Genomic DNA, 26,835 nt, shown 5'->3' with positions numbered 1-26,835 from the left:
GGGGTCGCTGTGTTTTATGAGCCATTAAAGTTTTATTCATCCCTGTACCGAGGCAGCCTTCGGCCATGGGGTCACCATGCTTTAAATAAACTCCCATCATTCCTCTCCCCCCACCTCCCCAATATCTGCCTTCCCACCCCCTGCTCCCCCAACCCTTTCACCCACAGACTTAATGGACTGTTTATTGTTTGATGTTCAAGTCCGACTTCATCATTTTTTCCCTCTCTCGCGCTCTTTCTCTGTTTTCCGCTCTCCACTAGTGTTTAGCGGTATGGAGGTTTGACTGATGCGGTTTGTCCGTGTATTTGTGTTATATGTGTGGTTCATTTTGCGTGTGAGTGCGAGTCCTTGCATGCATGGGCTCTGCATACATGCAGAATGTCTATAAATTCCTTTGGTGTGCCATGGTTTCCTCTTCATAACATCTTCCCTCCACTCGTCTGTTTCATGAGTGGATGCAAGCTTTTACGGCGTATGACTGAATGTTTAGTTTTTAAAAACAAGGAAAGGAAAGCACATCAGTGAACCACACTGTTGCACTAGTGATGTGCAATGTCTTCATTACTTGATCGTGAGCATGGCTACCAATAACCATTTTGAAGCAAAGGTAAATTAATCCATGCTTTACATTTTTAACATATATAATACTTGAGAAAAAGTTTGCTAGAAATCTGTATACATTCTGAAGTTGCACCCTCATAAATGTGGTTGGAGCTTACATGGATAGGAAAGGAAAAAAGTACTGAAACAATAAGTAGATGTACTCAGAAGTACACATTGTTTAAACTTGTGTGACCACTCTATTGATGCATTTTTGGTGTCAAAGCCCAGGTGTCCTGGGGTGGGGGATGCATAGTTGTCTGGTGAGGAAATTAATCTCAAGTAGCACACATTCCTGCAAGATTCCTATTTAATGTGTGCACTGGATTTCTGCTTACCTCACGCTCATTTAAAAAATTGTCACTGCTATAATTTCCTACAGTTGTAAAATCTGTCCTCGTGGAGTTATAAACCAGAGTGCAGTGTTTTGGCATCCAATAAGCAACTTCTCTATTAGTCAAAGTGGACATCTTGGATCTCACCTGCAGTGATATACCCCACTCCTCCAGCTCCTTCCTGTTGTTTAGTCTTTTAAAAAAAAGGAACAAATCTAAATGCTCATCTTTTCATGGGCTTTCTTCACCATATGCTTATCATTTTTACTTTAAAGATGCAGTAGTTCATCAACCTGGAGCTTGCAAAGCACTTTTTGGCCGAGGGGGACAGAGTGATAGAAGAGATATTTGTGAGGGGGGAGAGATGAAGAGTTTGCAGAGTTCCCTTACAAGCTGTGTTACAACTGACCCTATCCTCAACTTTGGCCCATGACCCTACCAGAGATCTGTCATGAGAGAGGGAGCTGCTTAACACAAAATGGAGCCTGGTGCAAGAGTCAGAAAGAGAGAGAGAAACACAGAGAGAGTGGGGAACAGAGAGAGAGAGACAGAGAGAGAGAGGGGGTGAGAGAGCATTAGTGCACACAGAGGACTCATTTATCCGCTCTCTCACTTGACTTCAGTTTTTTCTTCCTCTCCTTTGCTTTCTCTTTTGTTTTCACTCCACAGACACTGTTGCCCTTTCTCCCAATACATCCCGTCTTTTTTCCCTCTGCCCCCCTCCCCTTCCCTCCCAATCTTCTCACCCTCATCTGGTTGATTTTGGACAACAGCATGCCATCATCAGCAGCCACCACCACCACAGGTACGGATTCATGGCGGCAAGGACCAGCAGGATTCTGGGAGGGAATTTGTGAGATGAAGCTTTAATGAGAGCGAGGCCTCGTCAGCCTGGAAGAAATGTATGCTAATGATATGCACACACCAAAAGGACCCTGGGTAGGCAAGGCAAGTGCTGGCCGAGCTCCCGCTGAGCTCTGAGGAAGATGAGCAGCTCAGGTCAGAAGAATAGCAACAAAAACGCCTCCTCCTCCTTTTCTTCTTCCCTTTTCTTCAATCCGCATCCAAAAGGGCAGAGAAAAACTGGTTAACTTAAACCCTTAGAAATGAGGTTGTGTTGCCACATGATGCTGCTGTTGATGTATTTTAGTTTCTGGATTTCTCATTTTTTCCTTTTCTTCATCTTTGCAAGCACATTGACATTGTGGGTTGAATTAGCTGGAGATTAAACACATCTGTGGTTTACATCCAGACTTTCCAGAATTTTAACTGTCATAAATAATGACAGTTAAAAATGAAATTGTGCTCCAGAGAGATGCAATGTGTGTCCTCTAATTGTGCTCAAAGTTGTCTTTAATAATAGAAAAATTGATATTAATTTGTTTTGATACTTCATTTAGAAATTTAAACTCACCACACCCCTAGTTAATAATGGTGTATGGGCAGTATTTAAATGAAATGACCTGTTTTCATTCAGGAATAAAGTGTATTTGTTATTAATTAAGGAAAGATGCTTGTTACTGGAAATAATGTTGCTAAATGCAATTTATATTTATTTCAGTGTTATCAAGTATGTTTCAGTTACTGATTCACATGCATTTTGTTTTTATTATATATTTTAGTGCCAAACTTTTAATTTATCCTGAAATTATGCTTGAATTAATAAATAAGCCATGCATTTTGTAGTAGCCTTTATTAAATAAATGAATATTTTGGAATGCAAGTAAATAATGTCTGATATTTCTGTTTATTTAATGATCAGATCTGTTTTCTGGGGAGACTTTTCAGTAACGTTATTTCCTTTTATCATAGATTTTATTTACAATTGTGCATTAATTTTTTTAAATTATTATTATGTTAACGGGAAAGTAAATAAAAAAAATCACTTCGTTTAAAGCGTCTTTTAGCGCTATATAAAATTATCTAATTCACTTGTTACCAAACTAAATGAACATTTAAGTGTTGATTTTAAAAAAAACTATGCAGAATTCACATCAGCACTAACGTTACGGTGCAGTCCCTGCTCCCCTCTCCTCTTCTCTGTTTCTTTGCTCGGAGTATCGCTCCTGCAGGAATTACTGGCCTGTCTGATCTGATTGCCGCTTGAAAAAAAAAGGAAGGAAGAAAAGAAAAACGAATAAAGGACGAAGCGAGACATCAGCGCGACGATCTCGACGGCGTTAACTAGTGATCGTAAAAAGCGCCAGAGTCCAGCCGCATCAGAAATGGAAACCTCTTTTTCCACCGTCGCCTTCGGGGGTGAATAAACAAGAGGAAACGGGATGAGAAGTGGGGAAAAATCCATTGAGTCTTGGGAAGAAAATGAGAGTGGCACCTGATGATGTCGACTTTGACACGTGTTAATTGCTGCTCAGCTCTCCTCATCAGGGAGTCTCAAATTATTTTAGCGCTCCGGGCCACAGCGCCTTGTTTGCTTTGCTGAGGAAAGGAAGCAAGCTGGCCCAAACTTCAAATGGTAAGGCTCGAATCGCTTGGGTAGAATAATCTGATGCTATATATATATATATATATATATATATATATATATATATATATGGAAAACAAGAGAGCATGCATAGAGGGAAAAGGATATCTTAAAAAAAAATTAATAAAAATTTTAAAGAGAATTTGCAACTGTATTAAATAAAGCTGGAAATATACTTTATTGGTAGAAGTATACATTTTAAATTATCGAAACACAGTGATGTTTCACTTAATTTCACATCACTTATTTCTTAAATCAAATTGAGTTCATTAAAAATAAAATATAATGCCTCTGTTTGGAATTTGTTTGCTTGGTTGTCAATATGTAAGACGGGAAGATATTTTATTTGATGAATTAGATTTTCTTCTTTTCTCTCTGATAATCCAAGATTTACAGTGAAATATTGCCTCTATTGCTAAATCAATAATAAAGTCAATGCTATTCTCAGATAAAATGGCTTCATCGATAGGAAAATCAGACAAAACTGCTTCACTGCACTTCTGGCTACATTTAAACATGTAAGTAAATAAATAAATCTGACTTGCACCTAATAAAATGTATTCAAAATCTCAAATCCCTTTTCCTCATGTGATTATATTTACATCTGTCTGCAGCTTTGATTTCAGTTTCCTGCTGTATCCTCAGCTTTTACCAACAACGCTCCTCTCAACCAGCATACTCAAATACACAGTTTTACTTCAGTGCCTTAGAGCACCAATACTCATTTTCTCTACTTCACACTTCTTACCTGTTGACATGTATTTATAAGGCCTTGCATGGTGAATTATAAAGCCTTTGTTATTGCCTGGCTTGGGGTTGGCCACTTGTTTATGACACCAGTAATGGTGGTAATTGTTATTGTTGAGATTACCTGTCAAGAGGACCTGGACAGTGAGCTTGGAGAAAGCGTTGCTCTCTTGACAAGGGGTGACAGGGGTGTGGGGAAGAGGATGTGGGGGGATTGGGGGTTGGAGGCGAGGCTGGGATGCCCTGATGACTTCTCCGCTGATAATCAGCCACCGTGGCCTGTGGGATAATTCAGCTGTCAGTGCCACCTAACAGGGCCCAGCATCAGCCGGCCGACCCCAGCTGGCGTCATTCATTTGGACTGAAGATGGGGATGAAGGCCTGAGGAGGGGTGAAGGGATGCAGGAGCAGAGAAATAAGGACAGCGTCTACATATCTGATTGCCAGAGTTGGCCTTTGAATGCAGTAATTTAATTATCATCAAACATTTTTTATAGTTTTTGAAAAAAATGTCTTTTAAATTTTGCTCCTAAAAGTGCCTTTTTCAAATTAACAGCTGATTGAATGTTTAAACCTCGCTTTGGTGAAAAACTGAGGTATTAAATATGTTTTAAATTGTATTTTACATAAGGTCTTATTTTCTTTGTATAAAAAAACGGTTTCAGTTTTTTCGCAAAGGCACATTGTAAGTCCTCACAACACTGCACCCCGATTGGCTAACAACATAGAGCAGGTCCTTTATGCCATATCATCTAAAAGCTTTGTGAAGAATTTCTGCAACCAGGACTGAACAGGCGAATGCAGTAATTCTTGAGATGCTCACGTGCATCTTAAATCAACATGACGCTACAATAAGTGTATTTTGCTGAAAATGAAATTACTTTTAAATTGAGCCACTACAACAAATTCAAAGCTTAATAATATAAAGGTTAATTGCATGCAATATGTCATGTATAGAAATTGTTGAAAATGTGACTACCTATTTGCAACCTTTTAAGCTCCTTCCTAATTCCTTCTGTAAAAGCAGACTCGTTGTCTTCCTGGACACGTGTGCATCATAAAGAGGGCAGCAGCAGCTAAAATGGCAGGCAAATCACTTTTCGAATGGTTTTGGAGCAGCTATCAGTGTCATCCCTGAAAGGCTGTCTTTATCAATGATACTGGCTGATATGGTGGGGGTGTGGAGGTTGGTGGAGGGCGTGGGGCGGGGGTTCTATCTGTCTTTGGAATCTTTCACAGTTTAGGGCCGAGAGCTGCTAAGAAACTGTCAAAGATTTGGACAGCTAAAATCCCCCGGTAGCAAACGCTGAGCTGTTCTCTATCTGTATTCCACTGTGGCAGCACGCGGGGTTGTAACACTACGCCACTGCTATTCCAGTGGGATAATGTCACTGAGGAAATAGTGCCAGAAAAACGTCTGCACAGTATTTTTGCTATAATACAGTATTCTTTTATTTTTTAATTTTATCGTGCAAACATTTATGAAAATGAACACATTTTGTGAATTTGTGTCACTTTTTCAAATTTATTTTTTTGTGTGTGAACATTGTACTGTTTCTGATTCAGTTACAGTATATAACTACTGTCTGCACCTAATTTAATCTCTATTCATGGATGTAATTTTAATAAATGATACAGTATATTATATGATTTTGTCAAACTCTTTGCAGCGTGACTTTTGTGGTGATTTAAATGAGTTTGGATTGAGTGATGCTGAACTTTTGCCGTCCATTTACCCATCAGCACGTGTGATATTTCATCCAAACCGTTATCGTCATAACACCTCGTATGTAATTTTGATGACGTTTGAGGTAGGTTTGCTTTCCTTCGACCACTTTACAAGTGTGAAATCCACAGTGTATCCAAAGTTATGCAATTTTGCTATGTGTCAGAGTGAAAAAATAAACACAACAAAAACTTTTGCACAAACATTAGTGCCCATGTGATGGAAGTTTTTTTTAGTGGATTTACAGAATCCTGTTTTTCCACTTTGAGTAATGCTCATAGAGCATTTTACATGTTCATTTTTTTTGTAAATGTCTGGCTATTTTTCACTTCAGTGGATTTTTTTTCTCTGCTTCTAACCCTTCCTGTTTATCTATCCTGTTGTCACAGGCCATAAATCAAAAGCAATTGCTTCATATCTTCATTTTGGATCTTTGCAGTTTTATTGCCATAGCTTAATCCTTTGGCTGGTTGACAATGGAACATCATGATCAACACCATCATCACAACTTTACCAAGAAATTTATATTAACGCAATCTCTTCTCGATATTGAAATAAAGCACAATCTCATTTCTTATTCAAATGATAGCATTAGGCGTGTATGCATTTATCACCAGATACAGGAGTGAGGTTATAAACAATGCCATTCATTATCTGGCCCAGATGCAGCGATTGTTGATTAAAGGGCTTTGAATATAACACGCACACACTTGTTCACTTACACACTTAGGCACAGGCACACACACACACACACACAGATGGGTGGACATTAGGAAAAGAGAGAGGCCATCTGAATAGGCTGGAGGGACATTAACGGCAACAATGATTGATATTTGCCGCACAGGCTTTTTAATGGTATTGTTATTCCTCAGAGTTATACCCCGTCCTCCCCACGTCTCGTCTCGCAGATAAATGGAGGTGTAATAATGAATAGAAATTATCCTGATTATTTTGGTGGAGGTGGTTTGAGAGCAAGTGGGGTGGGGGTGTGTTGGGGGGTGAGTCATAATCTAACATGAAGCTTAAAGCTTAGTCAAGAGTGTCTAGTGGATTTCCTTTAATGTTTGCTGAGTTACTTGTAGAGGAAAACAAGGTGCTGTGTAAAAAAGCTAAAAAGCATGATATCTGTCATACTGAGATTGTGTAATTAAAGGTAAATAAAGACTGATAATACCCTAAAATAAAGAAATTATTAAGATGTGTGGTATAAACATAATATAATTAATGAGAAAACTTCATGTACCCTCAACCTGGAACCTACTGTCTTTACAGACGTGTGGATATTAGTGGATACTTCCTAAAAATGTATAAACATACAATATATCCAGTATTTGTGTAATTTTCTTAAGTCTAAACAATATTGAATTACAGAATTGACACGTTAGTTAGCAGGCGCTTTACTTTCCAGAACCCCAGATTCATAAATGAGCCATAACTTAACCAATACTAGTCCTTTATGCTTGGGTGAAAAACTGTAATATTAATTACTTGTGTTGTCTTAAGAGCCTGCTGAGTGTTGATTGTGTGAACAGCTGAGGTGGACATCGCCAAAACACATTATTTGATGTGAGAGGCCAGCTTGTCCAAAGCAGTTGTGTTTATTACACACTCCTCTGGCACCTGCTGCATTGAGTCAGCCTGCCAGGACACACACACACACACACACAGTCTTCCAAAATCTCCTCTCCATTTAGCCTCTTTCCAACCAAATGACGGTCATTATCACTTTTCAATTACATTTGCAGGACTCAACTGCTCTATCAGTGGTGTTCTCTGCTATTTTAGGAAACTTAAAAATATTCAACCTGCCACTGTGAACACAATATTTAAACTCAAAGGATCACAAGTTCAATCTAAATGCATTTTACTATATAGCACTCTTTGTGTGTTTTTAACAGTCTTTGATGTGAGATTTTACAACTTTAGGTTTAAAGCATTCATGCAGGTAAAGCACCAAATTTCAACACAGTATAATATTCTTTATTGTATCGCCTCGGGGCTTTATGTTGTGTATTCAATATTTCCAATGAACACTTAGGGTGTTTGTTCTGCTTGGAGATTTAACTAAATTTTTCCTGACACTTGTTGACTGTGACTCTTACCTGTTGTTCTTTGTTCTCTGCAGTTTTCTCTTAATCTTTATTTCCATTACTTTGATTTGTGCATCTCCTTCTCACATTCATTTAAATGTGTCTTTTGACTTTGCTGATTTCTTTCTAGCTTTATAGTAACACTAAGAGCATGACATTATTTTGCATGCATTGTTACTCCCTTAACAGCTTCCCTACCCCACAGTGTCACATTTTGTTATTTGGAGAGTGGGTATTTTTCCCCTCCCTCTTTAAATTTAGCTGCTTGCAACACAATGCTACAACATCTCATCTTTTGCACTTGATTTTTCTTGAACCTGAAAAATATATATTTTTAAAAAAATTTTTAAATCAACAATAAAATGTAATCATTCCTTCGGAAATTCTCTATTGCTCTTTTCTGTTTTCCTTTTCATCTACACACTACAAAGACCTCTCGTGTCATTCTCGTTTTCCTCCTTCATACCAACGTGTTGTGCATCATCCACTCACAACATACCTCCTTCCTCTCTTTCTTTCCTCATCCTAGGGTGCAATGTTGTGATGCCTTCCTCCAGTCTCTCCCCCACTCCGCCTCGCCACCATTCCACTCTTTCGGTAATCAGGGCCAGATGGAGGCAGAGATGGAGTGATGCAGGGAGGGAGGATTGGGTTTGGTCCTAGCAGTGTCTTAGAACGTGGGGATCTGTCAGCCCTGCAGGGAGAGAGGAATTCTCGAGCAATAAAATAGGGATTTATCACCACTCTACCACAGAGAGAGAGGAGAGATGTGGAGGGAAAGGGTGTGAGGCAGAGAAAGGGACGAAGAGATCAAGAAAGTCAGATAGAGAAGGGTGACGTGGGAGACAAATGAATAGACAGAGGGATGGAAGACTCTTCATCATTGTAAAGCTTCAGATGGATGAAGGAACAAGCATGTAGAATGATAGACTGTGTTTGCCACTGGAAAAGATCTGTAAGAAGGACGAAGCCAGAAGACGAGGGAAAAAGAAATTGAGAAAGACAGTTGTGTGATAACACCCGCAGCTCATCTGCTCACTTACTTGCATCCTGACTTCTTCTCTGTTGCCATGTGTAGCAGTTAGACAGAGGCGTGTCTGTGCAGAAAGTAATGCCCAGTTGTGTTCAGCGGATGGTGCGTTAAGCAAAAAGAGTCGACCTCCCCTACTGGGCCAAATGAACCTGCTAAAATAACCTCTCTCCACAATCGGCTGTGTAATTGAAACCAGAATGTGCAGCATTTGATAAATTGCTTGACCCTGCAGGAATGTTAAGGTCATAAATTTTTAGTGCATTTTGGCGGTGCTGAGATGTGCAGAGGTGTATGTAGCATGTCCATTGGTGTGCCTGTGTGCCAGAGAAAGGATCTGTGTGTGTTATTATTTCAAAGCATAATGGTCTTCCAGAGGTTTTCTCAAGGAGGCAAGACACAAATACTAGTGTACTTACATATATATATGCATTCCCCCACAGCTGCACACATGTAGACAGGTGTACACAGACAAATGTACATCAGCTTTCAAGGACATTATGCTACATATTTTCTCCTCAACTACCAGACAGCCTATAAAGTCTGCTTCTCTGCGATATCTTTAATGCTTTACATCAAAAGAGCAGAACTAAAGACAAATGCTGAGCTGCTCAGTGAAAATCTAAAACTGGAGTACGTGCATACCTTTCATGAATTAAATATTCTGTTTAAAATGTCCAATTTCAAATGTGAAGACACTCAAGACACATATCAGAACCCAGTGTCCACATGTGCCATCCTGTTCACAGTTGAGAATTAATTCAATGATGCAGTATTTTTTATAGAAGCTATATCATTTTCCTAGTGAGCTGTCTGCTATATGTAAATCAGGTATTTGTTTATGGAAATACTGGGTTCTTAACGACTATAGAGTGAAAGAGACAGAAGATTTTTTTTCTTTCACTGGGGCAAGAAGTAGCCCATTACCACAGTGCTGCACAATAAAATGGTTCCTAGTTTCAGTTCAAAACATTGTCCTTGTGTCTCAAGCAAATGGTATTGAGCTTCTTTCACACAATTCTGTCTTTATGGTTGCTTACATGTAACGCCAACACATCTAAATGTGGTTGGCAGAAGTTTTTATACACTCAGTGTTCTTCTGTTCTCAAAGCTGTTTGGAATTACTTCTCAGAATGTATGTCAGACTGTAGGTAACTAACCCTGAAACACTGAAAATAATGACGTAACAGTCTGTAACTGTTCCTCAGATTTAGTTCTTGAACATCTGGCATAGGTGTAAATGAGGTAAAATTTAAAGGCCCATGTTGTGCTTTTTGGGTTTTGCCTTTTTGTAAGTATGTTGTACTTACAAAACCCACAACAAAGAGTTTTTGTCTCCCACAACAAATGCTGCTCCTAAACTGTCTGCTTCTTTTGTCCTGGCCATTCAGACTTTTCTACATTACTATCAGCATTATCAGATTTAAAATAATAACTGTACATAAGTCATAACTAAAAGACAAATAGTAATAAATATGTAATTTTTAAACACAACTTTGTGACACAAATCTGAAAGAGTGGAGCAGCCACCGATGCCCACTCCTAATTTACAGCAAGATTTTTAGGAGCTAGTGCAGGTTGTTATTTTAGGATTTGATGTAATACCTTTATTATCACAACAAGCTATACAGCTTGAAAGACATGTGGAACGGGGTGCATAAACCCATACTTAGTAAAATATTATAATATAATATAATATAATATAATATATCTTAAAATGAGTTGGCCTGGATAAGTACAACTCCAATTGGCCAGTGGGCCAAAATAGTATACTGACTACAACGGTGTATCACAAAATTTTCAATTTATTGTTCATTATAGCAGTTTTAGCTTTATTTGTTGTACATCGTAGAGGGGAAGATTGTTATACAAATACAATAATAACCACAGACTTTGCAACCTTGGTTACAATGTAAAGGATCTGCAATTACATGGCAGTCTCGGCAGTCTGTCATTGTAAAATGAATGGCTTCATCACATTTTCAATTAAAAAGAAACTTATACGTATTGCCTGATGCTGTTTAACAATCCAACAATATTTTATCAAGTATCTTTGAGTTATACAAGCTATTCAGTCTTCCTTCTCTGATCTCTTGAATTAATGGGGAAAGGCAATCTGATCCTAAGACAATAATCGCCACACCCGACCAATTCCATCATCATCACCATATCAAAACATGCAACATTAAACTCAAGAGATACTTAAACTCCTCCACTTGGGGCAGTAACTCGTCCATGAACTAGAGTGGGCACTCCACCCTTTTCCCACTGAGGACCATGGCCTCATTCCCGCCACTTCACACTCAGCTGCAAACCTGCTCTAGTGTGAGCTGGAGGCCATCGCCTGATGAAACCAACAGAACCAAATCATCTGTGAAAAACAGAGATGAGATTCTGAGACCAACTAAGTGGAAGCCTTCCACCACTTGGTTAGAAATTCTGTCCTAGGCTAACAAAGCCTGATAGGACTCCTTTTTCAGCATGATGGTTCCCTTCACCTCTGATGTCCATCATCTGGTTCGGGAGTTACCACTACAACAGGCACCAACCACCTTGCAGCAGCAGCTCAGTGTTCAGCAGGTGCTGAACATGTCCAAATGGACGTTGAAGGTCCTGCAGACAGGGGCCTCTGCCAGGCATTCCCAGCACACCCTCATTATACGTTTACGCGTCCTAGGTCTGCCCAGCATCATCCCCTACCACCTGATCTAATTCAACACCAGGTGGTGATCAGTTGACAGCTTGGCACCTCTCTTCACAGGAGTGTCCAGAACATACGGCTGCAGATCTGATGATACAATTACAAAATCGATCATCAACCTGCAGCCCAGGGTGTCCTGGTGTCATGTGGTACTTATGGACACCCTTATGTCTGAACATAGTGTTTGTTATGAAGAAACTGTGGTTTCTTCATTAAGTCCAGTAACAGAACACTAATCGGGTTCAGATTGGCAGGCCATTCCTCCCATTCATACTTCGACAAGTCTCACTGTCATTGCCCACATGAGCATTGAAGTCTCCAGAAATACGACAGAGTCTGGAGGTGGTGCACCTACAAGCACTCCACCCAGGGACTTCAGGAAGGCCAGGTACTCTAAACTGTCATTCGGCCCATAAGCAGAGATGACAGTCAGGACCTGTTCCCTGATCTGAAGGTGCATGGAACAAACCCTTTTGTCCACTGGGAACAATGCCAAAATACAGCCAGCAAATCAAGACGATACTAAATGTTTGGTTATTGACCGAGAACAAGATAGAGATCACGGATACAGAAATGAGATTTCTGGCAGAAATGAAATTTCTCCAAAGGGTGGCTGGCCTGTCCCTTAGAGATAGGGTGAGGAGTTTGGCCATTCGTGAGGGACTCAGAGTAGAGCCACTACTCCTCCACATCGAAAGGAGCCAATTGGGGTGGTTTGGGCAACTGACAATGATGCCTCCTGGGGCAGGCCCAGGACACTCTGGAAAGAATATATCCCTCGGCTGGCCTGGGAACCCTTTGGTGTTCCCCTGGATAAGCTGGAGGAAGTGGCTGGGGAGAGGGATGTCTGGGATGTCTTCTCTGCTTAGGCTGCTGCCCCTTTGACCCGGCCCCAGATAAGTGGAAGAACTTGGATGGATAGATGGCAACATTAAAAGAAACAGAAATGTCCAATGTCCTCAGATCTAGGAAAGTACCCTGTGCAGTCTAGAGCAGATCAAAACAAGACCACAAATGTAAAGAGGCCTCTATAGCTCTTATCACCATTAGTTAAGTTACTCAGTGCTGCAAGTGGGGCTAAATTTTGTACTAAACACAAGAATACCCCCACGTTTCTACTTTACTTATAACATTTTAATGACAAACCTCATGCATACACGTGTGTATACAGAGGGCGAGAACAAGAGACTGGTTGATTTATGTTTATTTTTTTCTTGTTGCACAAACCATACTGATATAACAGACTGTAGACCTTTGATTAGCATACAAGGCAGAAGCCAACAGCCAGCTAAACATCTGAATGTCATAACATCATAACATTTATATTCAATGCATTTCACAGAAACATGTCGTAAAAGTCAGCATTGAGTAAGATTTCCTTCCCAGCGTCTTCCTTAGTTGGGCTCAAATACTATATATACTGTAGATATATGTGTGTATATATATATATATATATATATATATATATATACATATTCCCTTGGTCAAAGTCTACAATTATTATTCATCTCTACCTTTCTTCCACATCTTGTTTTTTTTTTCTTTTAAACCTGTTTCCCTCCCCTCACCCCAAACTTATCATGGCATGTCTGCCCCTCTGAGCCTGGTTCTGCTGAAGGCTTCTTCCTGTTAAAAGGGAGTTTTTCCTTCCCACAGTCCCCAAATATGCCGTATGAGTAACGACACAGTCTGACTATTGGGATTTATTCCATTTTATTGTATGGCGTTTACCTTAAATTATAAAGCTCTATGAGTTGGGTGTTTTGATTTTGCGCTATATAAATTCAATTTAATCGATTTTAATTGAAAATGCAGTAATAATAATAATAATAATAATAGTAATAATAATGATAATGATAATAATAATAAAATTCTCTTGATTTGCTCTTAAAAGTTTATCCTGGAAAAATATTTCATAAAAGGTCATTTGGAAACAAAAAAAATGAAGAGATTAATGTGAACTAGTATTTTTATATTTTTTTGCTTCTCTTAACTTAATTCAAAATTTCCTGATCTATTTTATTTGAATCTGTGTCAACTGAAGTTGCACAACATTTGAATAACCCATATGCAGACAGGTCATGAAAATAATAATAATTAAAAAAAAAAACCTTACATTTGCTGTATAAACTGTATGAACTAGGCACCATGTGTATGTATGTCAACAGAGTTGAGGACACGGAGAGCCCAGCCAGAACCAGAGGGCATGGAGAGGTCAGCACAATGTAAACAGAGGCCGCCACACGATTTACGATGTTTGCTGGCTGCTAAGATGAGGGGTCTGCACATTCTCACAATCATAATTGCTTTTTGCAGCTTTTCAATCAACCTGACTTGGTGGACATTGTTTTTGTATTTTTTTCACCTCTCATTTTCCCCTCTTGTCATCAGGGAGACTGCTCTGTGTGTCAGTAGCTTCCCCTGCATAGCTGTGACACAAGCTTAAACATAAGCAAAAGTCTAAAACTTCAAGATTCTTTTGTTTTTTCTTCTTCTTTTATAATTAGGAGCAGACTTTGTTTTTTTCTCTCCCTCCATTTTTCTTGCTCCCTTGAAATCCTGACACTGGCCACTCTGGCCCACTGAAAAGGGGAAGCCCAGTCACACATGTGGACATCTGGTTGGACATGGAAAGCATGCAGCCCCACTGAATTTTGACCCTCCTTCCCTCCCATGCCTGTTGACAGTCGTTACCTGTGCCCCGGCAGGCCCTCGCTGCCCCATGATAAAACGACTGCAGTCCAGAGCCAAGCGCATAAATATTTCTTTTTCTATTTTCCAAAATAGCTTTTAATTTTACAAGTTTTACGACCTTAATATTAAGTGCATATGTTTTACAAGACATCATGTCCTCTCCCTCACCCCTCGGGTTCACAATTGAAAGGTTTTTTTCTTTTGTAGTCTTTTAAAAGAAGAAAGGAAGAAAAGTAAAAAGTATAAATGAGGGAAAAAGGTAAGCCAGGGAAGGCTTTCCTCCAAGGATCCACTTATTTCATCTGAATCCTATATAAATTATGTGTTTAAGTACCATATCATTTCTCATATCATCATGTCCAGATGCAGACATATTAGTAGGTGACATGCTCTTTTTTTATAACAATGAAGTGTAAAAAAATAAGTTAAAATATACATTTATATTTATCTATTATCAAAAAAATGCAATCTGTTGGATCATAATTTGTGGCTGTTATTATTATGAGCTTGCTCAATAACATTTTGCGTGTGTGTGTGTCTACTCTTAGCCTCCACATGACCTTTTTCTCTCTTTCTTCCTTTCCCCTCCTTCTCCTCAACATCATCCACATGTGCTTCACTGACCACTTACAGCATAAAACTCTGATTCATCTTTCATGGAAGAGATTTTTAGATTTCATCAGCATATGTGGCCAAACGGCACACACTCGAGCGTGCTTTACTTGAAAAGAGATCTGAGAAAATAACAAAATCAAAATGCACTGTTTAATGAAAGGCTTATTTATTGGTGTTACTGTATATAATGTAACCAAAACCTCCAAGTATAACATAAAGAAAACAGTTTTCTGTCTCATAGAAACAGTTGCAGAGAGCAAGTTATATGGAAGATAATCTCCAAAACATGTATCATTACAGCGGGTATCCACTCAATTTAAAAAATAAACAACTGTTTCAGTTCATTTTGTTTTCATTTAACACTGTTTTTCATCTTTTATTCTTCTCTTATAAAATGTCCTCATGAAGTATTCTCATCCCAAACTATCATATCCACTGTTCTTACCTACTGCCTAAAAAAAGTCTAGACAAACCTCCCTGGAATAATGGAGGAATTTCGGTTTTTAAGGAAGCTTGGAGACTGGAGTTCAAGTAAGTTTTGCTTTCAACCCCTGGCCCCAAAAATATTTGGTCACGTCACTTCACAATAATGACAGTTTGGCACAGTTTGTCTATAGTTAGCCATGGAAACTGCTTGGTTGAGGTTATAAAACGGTCCTGGTCAGATCAAAGATTAGAATTCATTTTCAATATATTAAACCAAAGTTTAGAGTGTGTCCGAGTCTATCTTGTGGTGGATAAACTAGTTCATCTTTTACATGCATATAATAGAGGCTGTTATATCTCATCTTATCTGTTATATGTTATCTTCTTTATAATATACTGTATGTTATTGGTGTTTTTCAAAAGGCCCCTAATCTGTTTAACCTTTTTCAATCAGCGATCTTCTATTTCAGTTTTTCTTTTCAATGATTGTTGCATAGTCATATAACCTGATACACATATCTCATTGTGATATACCTAAAGTTCATAGCGCTCCATCCATTTCTATTTATTCTGCTCATCCTAGTCAGCGTTGTAGTTTGACTGGAGCCTATCCCATCTGTCATGAGGCAAAAAGTGAGTTATGTCCTGGACATGTCTTCAGAGCAAAAAGACAGACAACCATTCACACCTACAGCCATTTTACAATCACCAGTTAATGTAATATGCTTGTCTTTGCACCATAGGAGGAAACAAGAGAACCTGGAAAGAGGCCACACAGGGACAGGTAGAACATGCAAATTCCACAGGACCCTCAAATTTCACTTCAATTTTGTTTATATGGTGTGAATTTGCCAATGCCTCAAGTGTAAATACCCTTCAACATTAGAAAGCAAACCTCAACAATTAGACTGTTCTAAATCACCAAGCACTTGGTGATGGTGGGAAGGAAGAACTCCCTTTTAACAGGAAGACACCTCTGGAGGGACAGGCTTGGGGACTGCCATTTGCCATGACCAGTTTGGTGGTGAGGGGAAATTGAGTGACAATATGACTGCAAGTTCATTAAGTATAATCCAGAAATGTAGTCTTTTACTATCCCTTGCCCTTACTGATTGTGATTGCAAGGCGCTATCCTCGACAGTGCTGTACACATGCCCCCCCCCCCCTCCCTGCAAGACATCCCAGTTCAACAGGGCTTGCATTGCCTCAGATGAAATATATCACAATAAATCCCTTTGAGTACATCTCCAGCATGCTTGCATCCTGCTGTCCCCTGTGCTCAGATTTAGCTCCTGTGGTGACATGAGTTATAGCGTTCTGTCTAAAAGCACCTTGTGAGAATTTATTACTTTGGCATACAAGTATGAATGGAAGAATATTTGGATGGAAGGAGAGAATTGAGGAGAAAAGGGGAAAGCAGGAAAACTGATCCAATTTGGTTTGGGTTAAGATGGAAGCATTTCAGTGAAGGACAGAGACGCGATTGTGGTGAAGAAATTGAAACATCCACAATTTGATGAAGCTGACACATATTACCAAATGATTGATACAAAAATGAAAACAAATCAATGGTATTATCTCACAAGATGAAAAATAACTGACTCACTCTGAGTGACAAAATGATGAAACTTTAAACAGCATCAAACCCCCATCTTTCTGAATTATATTGACCGATGAACTTTGGGATTTTTTCCGAAACAGATGTCTTTAAATGTTTTTTATAAATGGGAGCGTTTTAGGAGGGAAAAATGGAAAACCCATTGCTTTTATCATTTCCATTTTATAGATAGTGGAGACAAAGAATGATAAAAGAAATGAGTCAGACAGAAAAAGTCCCGTCAGCCTTTATATCTGTCTACTTTGCTACTTTCTACCACCAGCTAATACAAAACAACAGCGATTCAGCCAAATGGTTCATGTGGTTTTCTACATCTGTTGCTCCAACCACCAGATTCTTGGTATTTCTTTTCCAGGAAAGCATTTCTGGCAAACAGGAAGTGGAGCAATTTATATTTCTACAACCTTAAATTATTTGGAATAAAATAAAAGAAGGCTGTGTATTTAGTTAGACCCACTAAGGCAAAAAAAAACAAACCCCAAAACAAAATAAACACTACCTGAAGATAAATCATCAACTCAAAACTTTTGTGACGTTTCCAAAAGGCTTGATGCTCTGATTGTCAATTATGGGACAGGATTCTCCTACATGGTGTGTACAGAATTCATCCCCAGCAAGTTAGTTTCACCTAATCTTCACTGATGACAAAATAAAACACAAGAGCAACACAATAAATTCAAGAGCATAGACTGCATGTTTGCTGTATGGAAAATAGCTGTTGCTTCTTATTCTTTACCTAAGAAATCCTGATGTAATTCAAGAGTTTGACTCTTAGCAATATTAAAGCAACGATAGATACTTTTGCTATCCCCCCCAACAGCAAAGGTTTGATTTATAAAGTCTCAATCCTGTGACTTTTCATATTATGTTTATTTGATTTGTGCTTCACTGTAATACCATAAGGTAGTTAAAACCTTATGAGGGACACTATTCATATAAACCAAGCTTAAAGTTTGGCTTTCTGTTTTTTCCACCCATATGGTAGTTTTTAAGATGATGTTCACCTCTGGATATATTTGCAACTACCGTCACTGGACATACATGGTTATAGGCTATTTTTTAAATGTAAAATGTGTTGTGTGCATTAAGTAAGCACAGTTGATGTCCAGACTACCTACAGCTGTGAGGTTCTCCTTCTTATTCAAATGTTTTGTCATTAATGAACTTCTTTATAACTGTATCTATTATCTCCTACTATGGCTGTCTCCAGACTAGACAATTAAAAGAAAAAACAACAGTCTCATTTACAGCCACAGTGTGACAGATATGTTCCCAGAGGAGAGGGATACTGGCTCATTCAAAGCTGCTAAGTATAACCGAAGTCTTCTTCTTAGCACTCACAAGCAATTTGGGTTGTTAAGTAGTTCTGAAAGAAGAGAAAAAAGTGCAATTTTGGGCCTTCCATCCAGATGTTCTGGGGGGGGAATCAAGGGTAGAAGGACGTTTTGGCCAAGAGGCAGAGAGACATGAGGATTGGGAAACTTGGCCTGGGGCATCTCCCCTACAGGGGCAAATTGATGTCAAGTCTCTGTATCCAGGAGGATTAAGTGTGTGTTTACTCTGCGTACACACGAGGTGCTTAGGCCAAAACAGCTTGAAGATTTCCTTGGGAGGAAATGGCAAATCATTTCAGCTAATCTGCACACACACACACACAGTGTTCTTAAAGATATAAATAAACTAACGCCAGAGCTGCTGTTTACTACAATGCTGAGATCTGATAATCACTAGAGTCAAACTGGAAAAGATGAAGAATTGTAGAGTTATTTTTTCTCTCAGAGAGATGAGTTTCAAGGTTTCTGCTTTGTGTTTTTCTTGTTTGGAGTTTATAAATTGTAGTAGAAATGAAATAAAAGTTCCAACTCGTTCTTCATCATTAGTGGAAAATGTGGGTAATTCAAGGGCTTTTCCTAGGTTTGAGCTTATTTCACAGAAAAAAGATCCTGACTCAACAGTCATTTGGTAAAAATAATTTAGGACAGCTGAGATATACACAATGAGCAGTATGGGTTCTCATATTTCCCTTTATTTTCACCAGTTTTTGCTTCTTTTTGTCCAGCTTTAAATTTTGTCCACATTGTAAATTTAAATACAAAATCAAGCCAGATTTTCTGTTCGATTTTTATCCTTCAACTGATGCTTCATTTTTCTCTGATGCTTAATGGACCATAAACCCCGTGTCCTGGGCAGAACTCCTTCTTTTCTGTTTTAGAGAGTCTCCTTGTCCATAATGCCATATAACATAAACACATTGCATTTGATTGGTAGACATAAACATTGACTGTGGCTGGAGCGCAGTTTAACGCCAAGCCACAACTCACGGACGCTGTTAACGGCCTTGTTGCCACAACCGAGGCAAGCCAAGGCCGGCTACTGCCCTGCACAATCAAGGGCACAGAGGAAGACAAAAAAGGAGGAGAATGGTGGGAAAGGTATGCAGAAAAAAATGCACATCCTTTCTTGAGGTGGAGTAACAGATTAATTGATTGATAGATTAGGAAAAAGATAAAGGAAAAATAAGCATAGAGGGCTTTCAGCTCAGGTCTCCTATTATTGCCTTGCCTGTGAATTTTGTGTTTATTTTGCAAATTAAACCAACTAAGAACTAAAGGGCAGGTCAGGGCTTTCACCTAATAGTGACACTATAACATTTTTCTCGAGTATGATTTGGTGCAACATTCTGGAAACCATAGGGAGTTCATTTCTGCTATAATCTTATAGCAGATCATTATAGAAAAAGTTCCATCAAAGCTGGTATTACAAACATTAGACATATACATCCAGACAGGAGCTACATTTCCGTTTCTGGAAATGTTTATAGAAGACTAAGTCTGGACTAAGTCCTGCTTTTCCTTCACAATGTAAGTTAGTCTCTCCGGAACAATACAACATGAAACCTGTCATGTCCATGTTTTCAACAGTGGTGCACATATACTGTCCCAACACAGTCCAGTAATAGTTTGGTCTGTTTTGATGTTACTGTGAAGTCATTTGAATATATTCCACATAAAGGGATTTCCATATGAACCATCTCTGACAAACATTTCATGTGCTTCCAAAATATTTTTATTTCTTTGGAAATTGCCACAGACAATTAAATAAAGTACCTTTTTTCATCCAGGCACTTAGCAGACACATCTGGAATATTAGCACACATATGATGTAGTTTAACTCATCTGAAATCTTGTATTTACCATCTGTGTTTATACTTTAAAACAGGCACAATTCCAGTCTGTGTCAGTGATATCTTCTTCCAAGTACTTAACTTATCATGTGATGATTAATTAAAATATCTAACTAATATTCCATAATATGTAGACACATCCTCTCCTTTCTAAACTTTAAAGACTCATTTGTTGATAAAGGTGGCATGTGCATTTTCTGTTTATTCTTTGAGGATATGCAGTTTTTTAAAACTGTGGAACAGTTTAAATCAATATTTCTGAGGCAACTGTTAAAAAAAAAGTTAAACTTCATCTGATAAAGGTCCATTATTTTCTGAATCCCCGTTGTTTTTCCTTAAATTCTCCCTCATTTGTGCCACATATTACCCCAGATAAGTGTAACATGACACAGTGAAGGTGCATCGCTTATATTTTTCTGTCCAATCTGCCAAATTGTAATTTTATGAAAGGATTCCCAGTACATTTCTTTAGTGTCTTAACAAGAATAGAGTTATAAATGTAATGGTGCTATTGTATGAAAATAGTGTGATGCTGAAGCCTGACTCTCTTATAAAGCAAGTATAAGGGCCTAAGGTGGAGTCTATCAATCTGTATAAACCAACTAAATGATCTGTCAAGCTTATCACAGGGCATTTTGACAGAGGCAGTGGGATTGTTTAAAAATATTGCAGGAATTAGAAAATGGAGCAAACCGGTGTAAGTATGCCCTTTAGTTTATCTGTCACATAGGTGACTTTTACAAGAGCCATCCTTGCACAGATGTAACGCCAGCGAACATGCTTTTGAAAGCATCAAATGTCCCATGCTGAAGAGTTCGGGCTTTGCATTCTTTGAAGGGCACTTCTACATTCTACATGTTCCCAAATGGCATGAGAAGACGTGTTATTGAATCATGGGAGTATGCAGCGTTTTTAACTGAAGTCTTCACTGCACTTGATTACCCATTCTGTGGAGATAGGAGATGGAATGTCATGATTCATCACGTTTTAGTGCAAAAACTTGTTTACAAAATCATGTGAGTTGGGATTTCATTTTTTCCACACTGATTACGCTGGCACTGATACGTTCCTTCTTGTTTCTGAGCAAAGATGATAATGATAGTTTTCAGTTGTAGAAAGCTTGTAGCCTCTTTCGTTTAATGGTTTTCTAGCTGCAAATACAAAGTAAATATTAATTATTTCCTTTTTCTCTTTAATTTTGAATTTCCTGAAAGCCACATAATACAACTGAGGAGTTTAAATCTGTGCATTATATGCATAATAACTGTAAGGAATTAACCCCGCCTTGCTTATTATTACTTAGTGCACTTAGTGCTAAAGAGGCAGAGTTTAAACTGATTTTCATGAAACTGTTGGGAGGTGGAACACAGGCAAAGTAAGACACCATTAACTTGAGATTCACATGTGACCACCCAGTATATTTAAAAAGATAATACATTGTTACAAAACAGGAAAATGGCCTTGCTGGCGGTGTATCATTATGATATACATATGCTTTAAATTATTGTAAGACAGTATGTCACCCATGTTAAAACTTTCCCCTACACACAGCTGTATAAATGGCATATTATTTTTTTAACTAATGTTCACATTTTGATATGCTTGAAAATAATATTGTTACCTCCTCAAACAAGCATTTCATATTTGCCTTAAAAGTGTACATCACTGAATATCATTTGGAGCTGATGACGATCTTTATCCATACCCTAATAAATTCAGCTGTTTTACCGCTAACATGCCTCTGCTTCATCCATCATGGAGCATAACAATAGCCATGTCTTCAGCTCCTTCTGCACAGCTAAAAGCTTTTCATGTGAAGCCTGCAGACCTGCTGTGTGTGTGCTCTAGTGTGTATGTGTTCATGTGGTAAATCTTGAGTGTATGTTTGCTTTTGTGTCTGAGTGTGTGTGTGTGTGTATCATAGGGCCTGCAGCTCTCTTTTATACCTCTTATCAGATGGATGTGTTTGATATCTCCGCTACCAAGAATTTCCTACATATACATAAACAGCCCTCAGCCACTAGCAGGTTGAACTGAAACACTTAAATGTTTAGGAGTTCTGTTTCAGTCCTCTTGCTTTTCTGTTCCATCTCACCCCTTAAACTTCTTTTAGGCAACATAAAACCAGTTGGTGAAAAATGGCCTAATATATAGATTTGTCTCTCTCACTGACACCAGTGCTGGTTTATTTAAAAGCCACACAATGGTTGAATGGAGGAGCGTGTGATCAGCGACTTCTTGATTGATGTCAAGATAGCTAGCAGTATGGCTGGTCAGTGTCTCAAGGGGCTGCATCAACCATTTGCATAACAAGCCAGCCTGCTGACACCAACGCCTCGACAGATGTCAGGCTTGAGAGCAAAGTTTCTCTTTCCATCATTTTGAAGCTTTTTGCCAATTTTGTTTCAGCTTCGTTTTTGCAACAACTGTTATTTTGAGGTGAACCTTGTCTCATCAAGGTCTTGTTGCAATCGTCAGGGTTTGAGAGGTGACTTTACAGTCATGGATATCACATGACGGAATAATATGCAAGACTTTTTTTTGTTTCATGTTTCACTGGAATAAAAGAAATGTTTTAATTTGAGTTCAGAAAACAACTCACGGGGATGAAAATGTCATTATGATGATATGTGTAGGTAAAGCTGCATCTTCAACTAATATACACCTCTCACAGTATAGCTTGGAAAGTACAGATTTTTTTTTACTCCTTTTTCTGATTCTGTGCTAGACAAGCACAAGATTCAAACATTTTTTTTTACAAATCCAACTGATTTTGCATTAGAAAATCACATCCCCATTGCACTGTTTGTAGGTCAAATAAGACTTGCAGCGTTGTGGTAATAAATACCGTGTGGTAGAAAAAGTCTTTGATAGTGACAGCAGATACTGGTGGTGCCTGTGGGGTTTTTATATGCTTGAATTGGGCTTGCACCTGTGTTCTTACACCATAACTTTGCTGTATGATAAATAAACTATCCATGTCCTGATCTTTTCAGTTATTTAACTTTTCAGTTATTTTACTACTTGGCCTAAATGTTGCTGAAGATTTCATTTAGATACTAAACTGAGGGAACAGCCAAAATCTCCAGAGTCTGAAAATCTTAACATCTCATGTAAGGCTCAAAAGACTGGGAGGAAAAAAAAAACAAAAAAAACATGGCAGCTCACAGCTACTACTTCATATTTGGTTGGAAGAGTAAGTGGCCATTGGTGCTTCCTGCTGTTTTACGTCACGAGGGAAACATCTTTATCATGAAGTATATTATTCCAAAACACAGCTTCCTGCATGGCAACGATCCCCCCTGTCCTCAGTTCGCCTGCCTCTCTGATAGACTGCATTGCTTCTTATAAACTGTCCATGGTCCATAAATTGTGCCGCGTCGAACATAACACTGCACTGTGTCGGGACATGCACGTTCAGGGCCCCTGCCTCTTCGTTCTCTCTATGCGCTGGCTGAGTGAGATTTGCTTTGTAAATTGTGCAATGAGATCTCAAGGTTTAGAGAAAAGGCAGGGATAGCTTGGTGTGGAGAAATTTTGTAAACATGCCATTTCGCTGTGAGTGAGTGATAAATGAGTCTACAGTCTTACACTTCTGCAGAGAAGTGTAAGACTGTAGTTTTCAGTGAAAAATCTACTGTATATCTTTACTGTTGATAAATAGAGTCTAAGCTTTAGTTCATGATTAACAAACAGGGTTCGGTAGTTCTGTGACGCATTAGTAGTAGTTTGATTATTTTCCACATTATAGTTTGTAGCCGCATTTCCATGAAAAGTATTTTTGCACAATACCACAACTTCTAAAGAGTCCTTTTTTTTCTTTAATTCGACTACATATGTATACTTTATTTTAATATATTTCTCTTAAGTATGCTCAGCCTCTCGTCAGAATCAAGTAAATATTTCTGTGAAGCTGTTTCCATTTTAAATAAACTCTGCTGCTTGACATGTTGAAAAACCTTATGCGATTGTTATAGTTGCTCATCTGCCAGTATGCAAGCATTTACTTTGGTGGAATTGCATCCATTTTTTTATTTATTTATTTTATCAGACTGTAAATGCATTTGTTGTGACCATGGAGTCTTGTACTTGTCCATGTCCACAGCTGTCCTTGTGGGCGTACACATGCAATATAATCCTACACATACGGTAATTCCAATTTATCTGGAATTACAAGGAGAGAGGTGTACAGTCACAGGTGGGGGAGGACGCTGTGGTGGTTGGACGAGTTGATAAAGCACTGCTGGCTTTTAGCCATTATTGTTCCATAACATTAAGTGTGTCTTGTTATTTTAAACATCAACTGAACATGAACATTCTATGAAACTAGATGTTGCACTTTAACCCAAACCATGACTTTTGTATTCAAAGTGTTAGAGGACCTGTTGCTACATTTCAACTTTGAGTAGGTGTGTGGCTTTTATTTTTCTCTTAGAACTGCATGGATTCAAACACACTTGAATGATACTGAAAGATGCAGTTCCAACATTTAAAACCCCATATTTTAAAAGTTTGCCATATGAATAATTTCTTTTCTCTTTTCTTTCTTTCTTTTTTGACAGAATATATTTAAAGAAGCTCTATAAAAGACTTCTTGTTGAAAATCAACATGCTTTTTTTTCTGGAAGTGTGTAATCTGAACCAAATCAATGATTAACATCATGACGAAAGCTATGAAGAACCAAGGCCAAAGAAAAAAAGTGATGAATGTCTAAATTCGAGCACATGAGTTTGAGCTTGCTGAAACTATTACAGCAATTAAAGTTTTACTTAACAGAGAAAAGTTTAAAGAAAGCTGAATCACAAGGGACACAGAGAAAAAAATGGCCTGCTGCAGAAGATTGAAGGTTTTTTGTTTTTTTTAACTGGCAGTATAGATTACTTATAGCAATGTGTCCATCTTGACATATTAAATCTAAATTGTTTAGGTTAAGGCAGCTTTCATTCTAAATGCTGCTCATATGTGCACACACACACTCACAGACTAATACACACACATTTGAGGCTGCATTTCTAGCAGGCAGAGAAACAGACAAAATAACAGTGAAGATGAAGACGCACATTGTCACAGTTGGAGGGTGGAAATCGGTTGACAGGGTGAGAGCGTGCAGAGCTGGCATTTTTCTTTACCCATCACTGATGTGAGACAGATGAATATGTGAGACGGCTAGCACATTCACAGCTTTGCATCCATCAGCTACTACAGTGAGAATGGTGAGGAACAAGTTTTTTTTAACTATTTCACTTTAGAGCTTTGTTAGACCAGATATTATGTGCAGATGTCCTGGTTTATAGTATGACTCCAATCTCAACATAAGAGATGTTTGGTTTTTTTAATGAAAAGCACCTCTTGTGCCTCTTTTGAAACGGTAGCATCTATGCCAACTGTGTCTGGCAGCAATATTAAAAATTTTTTTACTGTATCTTTTCTTATCAGTATGACAGTAAGAGAATCCACATCTCTACCATTTTCCTGCGCTGCACTTTTAAGTAGCAGAAAACCTTAAAGACGAACTGAACATCCATTTTTGTACATAATCAAGTCTACTATTTTTCAAAAAGTATTTTATCTAGCCCCCAAAAGCCTTTAAAGAACACTTGCTACCACAACAACCGCCCAAAACACATCTTGAGATTAGAGCGCAGATTGGTTTGTGTGATGTATGCTGGAGCGGCCTCAATATATAAGTAAACTAATAAGAGAAGTGGCTTGGGGCCAGTACTTTATCAGTATTGCGTTGAAGCTGGAATTCAGCCCCACTGTCCTGTCTGGACTCGCTTCCTCACTGTTTACCTTTAGAGGCCAAGCAGTCAGCGCCTGCAGCCACTCAGTCCTGTGCAGAGAGGCAGAGCAGCACGTTGAAAAACAACAGAATTAAAACTCATCCATGCAGTCATGCGCGGGCTTATTAATGAGGGCGACTTCGCAACAAAAATGCAACGATGCACAGTTGTGCAATACTGCTACCGTTATTGATAAGAATATTAATAATAATTCGATAATAATTTTCTTTAGATTTTTCAAATTAGGCCAGTGGTGGGGTGCTTTTTGACACCCATCCAAAAACAGTGTTTTATCCTGACACCGCGTACCATTTACTGTGTCCAAGTCTCTTCTTTCGGTGACTCGAACTTCCAGATGAAGGGCTCACGGTTTCGTGTTTCAGGGGATCAAAATTCTGGGAAAATATTTAATTAACTATTGAATTGGTGGAAAAGATAAGAAGAAAGAAAGGAACGTGTTGAGTTTAATGCAGTACTTTACAGGCAGTAAACGGATGGTTTCAAAGTATTTGCTCTGTTCTGTGTCAGAGACCGCATGGGCAATGGAGGGCGTGTGCTTGAGGAGCGGCAGGTCGCATTATTAGATCAGACCGCACCAGGTGAACTTTGAGGAGTCGACACCCCCCACCTGCCAACCCAGTGCTCCTCTGGCTCATCTGACCTGCCCTGCCGGATGCTGCTAAGGTGACCTTCCAAACAGAGATGGAGAGAGAGGGGGGCGAGGGGAGGAGGTGAGTATTGAGAAAGGTGCTGACAGAAACATCTCTGGTTATGAACTAGTCGCGGTTTGCTTCCCTGGA

At 38.7% G+C, this 26,835-nt stretch overlaps 1 long non-coding RNA gene across 2 annotated transcripts in view; it reads left to right on the top strand.

The window, feature by feature from the left end:
* LOC146695201 (uncharacterized) overlaps positions 1-26,613 on the top strand; it is an 83,560-nt gene extending 56,947 nt beyond the window's left edge. The window contains exon 4 of one of the 2 annotated variants that reach the window (XR_014923458.1): positions 26,564-26,613. This is a non-coding gene — a long non-coding RNA (uncharacterized LOC146695201). Of the gene's footprint in view, positions 1-1,604; positions 2,621-26,563 lie in introns of those variants that run through there. The other variant, XR_014923459.1, reaches the window with a different exon arrangement.
* The last annotated feature ends 222 nt before the right edge of the window (positions 26,614-26,835 follow it).

Source organism: Copadichromis virginalis, linkage group LG13 (genome assembly GCF_057382275.1).
Source record: "Copadichromis virginalis isolate Kocher_CV1m ecotype Utaka linkage group LG13, C_Virginalis_male_GT1.1, whole genome shotgun sequence".
Taxonomy (NCBI): Eukaryota; Metazoa; Chordata; class Actinopteri; order Cichliformes; family Cichlidae; genus Copadichromis; species Copadichromis virginalis.
Note: the sequence above shows the minus strand (reverse complement) of the source record. Positions and strands in the feature narration are given on the sequence as shown.